The following is a 5645-nucleotide window of genomic DNA, read 5'->3' on the forward strand; positions in this document are numbered from 1 at the left end:
TTAACTGTCGAGTGTCTGCCTCGATATTGTTGTCCTAATTCAAGAAATACGAGCGTATATAAGGAGTTCTCAGGAGTATATTTAAATCAGTCTGAACGTCTGCAACAGGGAAACAATTAAAACAAGCTATTATCCCTATTCTTAATATTATCTGCATGTCAAATGCATTTAACCCAGTCTTCCTTAGAATTTTTTTATTTTTATATTTCTTTTTATTGAAGAAAAACAAGGCAAGGCATTTACAGGATATAAGATTGCAGTGACTCAACGAGGGTAGAGCATCATATCATACAACATTACAAGAAGCATTATATTGACGGGGGAAGGGGGGAGGAAAAAGGAGCAGAAAAATCCTACAAAATTATCAATAATAGTAAGGGGTCAGGGGGAAAGCAAAACATCAGGGACCACAGGCTCAGGTGGAGCACATATATCTCCTCTATATCGGTACCAAGGGCCCCAAATCTTATGCCATTTCCGGGGGCGACCCCGAGCCAAGTACACTGTTTTCTCTCTGAACATGCACCAATCCATGTTTTCTACCCATACTTCAAGTGTAGGAGGCCTTTGGGACCCCCAGAGCTGTGCAATGTTCCTTTTGGCTATCATGGCCCCTGGAGTCACCCACCGAGTCTGTGCCACATTATGATCAGTGGGCTCCCAAACATTTAATAAGCAACGTTTGGGCTCCAGTAAGAGAGCCACGCCCGTGACCTCCTGCATCGTGTCATCGACTCTTCTCCAATAATCTAATACCACCCGACATTCCCAGATGATATGGAGGAACGTCCCCAACTGACCACAACCCCGACGACACAGACCCTCCTCAGAAAAGCCCATACTGACCAGACGGGGATCCGTGGCCTAGATCCTATGCAATATTTTGAGTTGGACTAATCTCAATCGTGCTGGAATCGCCACCTCCTTTGGTGAGGAGACCGCCGATTGCCAGTCCTCATCATCAAGCTCAAGGCCGTCACGGGTCCATTGTTCACGCAGTCGCAATAGAAGGTCCGCCCTTTGATTAATCAGTTTCTTGTACACTAGGGAAATAGTACTGTCGGGCATATGGCGGTCCAAAATACGATCCTCTAAGGGGGTAGACTCCGGTATCACCTCCCCTTCCGGGAAGACAGACGTTAGCGCATGCCGAACTTGAACGTATCGAAAGTACTCCGTCTCTCCCAATTCAAACACGGCCTGCAGGTCCACAAACGATTTCATCCGTCCCTTCACCCACAGGTCCCCAACTTTGGAAATGCCAATAAGATTCCATTTGTCAAACCCCTTAGTGTTCCAAAGTTTGCCGAACTTGTCAGAGCCAAAAAGCTGGGTAGCCAAAGTCAGACGGTCCTTCCACCCTAACGAATTAGTGGCGTCACGCCAGATTTGCACAGCCGACTTGGTTGGCCCTGTCAAAGCTTTCATCACCGATCGAGAGTACAAAGCTCTATAATGTTATGTTATGTTATGTTACATACTTTTGTATTGCGCACAGCTGCCCCAGCTAAGGGGCGTCCTGGCGCATGGCAGGTAATATGCAACACCTACAGGGGACACAACAGAAGGAGAGACAAAGAGCGATTTATTAAAACAAAAGAGTTTTTAAAGCTTTACGAAAAGCTGAAAGATCATCTAGCAGCCGCATCTCTACTGGAAGCGAATTCCAGAGCTCGGCCGCTCTGACCCGGAAGGATCGGCCACCGACCCGGCACAGCCTGTATCGGGGGACCACAGTAAGTGCTTGGCCCAAAGATCTCAGGGACCGGGTAGGCACATACCAGGACAGAAGGTCCGCAAGAATTTGAGGACCCCCACCCCTCAAAATCTTGAACGCCAAACACAGCACTTTAAACTGGATTCTTGCCCTGATAGGCAACCAATGCAGTGATCTCAATGTGCCGGAGACGGAACAGGTTCGGGGTAAGCCAACAATGGCTCTCGCCGCGGCATTCTGAACGCGTTGGAGGCGGGTAACCTCAGCCAGATTGGACCCTACCAGAAGAGAGCTAGCATAGTCCAGGCGAGATAACACTGTAGCCTGGACTATCAGCTGCCTGGTGCGATGGTCAAAAAACTTCAGGACGGGACGCAGCGACCGTAGGATACCAAAGCAACAGGCCGCGGTTTTCTTCGAATGGCCCACAAAACTGAGAGAGGGGTCCATCCATACTCCTAAGTTCTTTAATTCTGTGACCGGAAGGAGGGCCGGCCCTAGCTCCGCAGGCCACCACCTGTCCCCCCATAGTTCCGACCTCCTACCGACGATCATGATCTCCGTTTTCTTTGCGTTGAGCTGGAGACAGTTGTTCTTCATCCAGCTCGCCACCGCCCTAAGTCCACTCTGAAACCTAGGGGCCTCCCGGTCCGCATCCCCGCTGATCGTAACCGCTAGCTGAGTGTTGTCGGGATATGAGACCATGGTCATGTCCCATTGCTTGACGACCTCAGCCAGCGGTCTCACGTATAGATTAAACAACGTGGGACTCAGCGAGGAACCTTGCGGCACCCCCTGTTTCAAAGGATGGAATTGGGACTGGAACGGTGGAACGGCAACGCTAAAGAAACGATCGTCTAGGAATGACCGGAACCACTGGAGGGCAGGGCCGCCCAGCCCAATCTCCTCCAGGCGATGCAACAGGATGGGATGCGAGACAGTATCAAACGCGGCGCTCAGATCTAACAAAACGAGCGCCGCTGTCTGCCCCGCATCCATCACCGTGCGAAGATGTTCAGCCATGGAGAGAAGGGCGGTCTCCGTGCTGTGACCAGCACGGAACCCGTTCTGGGTGGGGTCCAAGATGTTAGCATGGATAAGGTGGGCCGAAAGAACTTTGTTGACATGGGCCTCCAACACTTTGGTCGGCCACGGGAGCAAGGAGATAGGCCGAAAGTTTTCAGGTTTATCTGGGTCCAGAGAAGGTTTCTTTAAAATGGGAGAAACCACCGCCCGCTTCCAGCTAGCGGGTACCGTGCCTGACTCCAACGAGATGTTAATCAAGGAGTGTACCACGGCCCGTCCCACGAACGACTGATCTCTAAAAAGAGTCGATCTGAGCGGATCAGCGGGGGACCCCGATTTAACCTGCTGAGCCAAGAGGTCAAACCCCTCAGATATCAACGGGGGCAGCACGTGCAAAGTGGTATCTCCATAGATGTTAATCGGAGACTCAACTGGAGGCCCTGTATAGGGGAACGTCTTATAGATGTTTTGGACCTTTTCCAGAAAAAACAGAGCAAGGGCCTCACAGTGAGTGGTGGAACCAGTCGTCGGGGCACAGGCTCGCTTTGCTAAAAGATCCTTCATCACTTTGAAGATGGTTTTGGAGGGGTTGGAGCTGTTGCCGAATTCAGCAGCGTAATAGGCTGCCCGAGCTCGGCAAACCGCCCGATGGTAAGTTTTGACGGAAGCGAGATAAATAGCTTTTTTCCCGCTATCGTACGCCTTCCGCCAAGCCCTCTCTGCTCGCCTACAACTACCCTTGAGTGTACGTAAGGCGCCATCGTACCACGGACTTGAGTCCCTAGAGCTGATCTTACAAGCGGTGATTGGAATAAGGGCGTCAAGCGCCTTGGAGATCCAGGAGCAGAACCTATCGTAACCTGTGTCAACAGTTACCAAAGGTTCTAATGGCTCCGCGGCGAGGACACGGTGTAAGTCCTCCAGTCGTAATTTACTCCAATGCCGCCTCGCGACCAACTTTGCAGGGGGAGTAGTAATCATTCCCGGCAAGGGGGTACAGATGGCAACCAAAGAGGGTCCGTCCAGCCAAGGGGTGTAACGGCGGTGACAGAAGCGTCTGCCAAGTTGGTAAAAAAAGGATCTAAAGTATGGCCACCAGTGTGAGTAGGCTGCCGAACCAATTGCACAAGCTGAAGGGCCTCCAAGTCAGCAAGAATACCGCTTACCGTAGGGATGTTAAGATTATCGAAATGTAAGTTAAGGTCTCCCAAGATGGAAAAGTTGGAGCAACCTACCACCAAGGAGCTGACCACGTCGGGGAAGGCAGCTCTAAACGCCACATCGCTACCAGGGGGGCGATAGACCACCATCCCCGAGAGTGAAAAATGTGGGGTGACCAAAATCTTAAACACCGCACTTTCACACCCCGCAATGGTCAAACCCGACCAGCTACAAGTAAAACTGGATCGCATGGCAAGAGCAATGCCCCCTCCCCTAGTCAATCGATTAAGGGTAAAGACAGAAAAGTCAGAGGGGAATGCCAGATTGATAATAGCCGCATCGTCATCCTTCAGCCACGTCTCTGTGATGGCCACGATGTCCGGGGCCTCTTCCTGTATCAGGTCAAACACGGCCTGATGATGCAGCACCAGAGACCTGGCATTAAGACTGAAGATGCGAAGGGCATGCTCGGGGCGATTGCTGCAAAGAGCAACCGTTGGGTTTTCATGTAGGATCGAGGTTGGAGGATCCAAAGTCCACCTGCAACAAGCGCAGTGGTAGGGGCCAACTAAAGGATGTATAGGAGGAAGACTACAACTTACAGTCAGGCGTCCTATGTCCCGCAGAGTTTCGCTGGAGTACACCAACATGGCAGGGAGTGCCGCGACCACCTCTCAGAAACAACAGGTGCCCGCTGAGCCCTGCGCGTCCCTAGCGCGGACGGGCGCAGACGGGCAGGACTCAGGCACGACTCCGGCTAAGCGACGGCGTCCCACTGCGCGGAAAAGGACGACTTTAAATAGGCGTTCCTTGGAGCCGAGCGAGCGTCGATACGCTCCAAGATGGCGCCCGCCAAAAACGCCAAAGCCCCAATCCAAAATGGCGCCTAAAGCTGCGAAACAGGACCACCCTCGGGACCCGGACCCGCCAAACGGCAGTGCGTTGTTCGATTTTATGTGCGGTAAGAGGGAGGTGGGGAATCTCTACCCAGGTCCTGCTAAAAGCAGGGGAAAATAGAACCAAAATACAACCAAGATAAAAAACTGGAGGATTTAAAAACAGAGCGCTCGTAGCAGCGCGCTACAGCAAGGTGGTAATAGCAGTACCTGACCAATGTCCAAAAGACCGAGTCCGCCTTAAATAGGCGTTCCTTGGAGCCGAGCGAGCGTCGATACGCTCCAAGATGGCGCCCGCCAAAAACGCCAAAGCCCCAATCCAAAATGGTGCCTAAAGCTGCAAAAACAGGACCACCCTCGGGACCCGGACCCGCCAAACGGCGGTGCGTTGTGCGATTTTATGTGCGGTAAGAGGGAGGTGGGGAATCTCTACCCAGGTCCTGCTAAAAGCAGGGGAAAATAGAACCATAATACAACCAAGATAAAAAACTGGAGGATTTAAAAACAGAGCGCTCGTAGCAGCGCGCTACAGCAAGGTGGTAATAGCAGTACCTGACCCATAATAATTACCGTTAGGAAGTAACCACCTATCCATGGAAAAACTAGGGTTTAACTCAGGGCCATACATAACATTATTGATGGCACTCAACTGTGAAGCCCAGTAATATCTTTTAATATCAGGAAGAGCAATACCTCCGTCATACCACGGGAGTGTTAGTTTGGCCAGCGCAATACGCGGTCTTCCATCCCACAACAGCTTACGCTGTAGCTCCTCCACAGTACGGAAATAACTAGCTGGGACGATATCAAGTGTGTTTTGAAGGGCATAAAGAAAACGAGGGAGT

Source organism: Lissotriton helveticus, chromosome 5_1 (assembly GCF_964261635.1).
Source record: "Lissotriton helveticus chromosome 5_1, aLisHel1.1, whole genome shotgun sequence".
In the NCBI taxonomy this organism is placed as follows: Eukaryota; Metazoa; Chordata; class Amphibia; order Caudata; family Salamandridae; genus Lissotriton; species Lissotriton helveticus.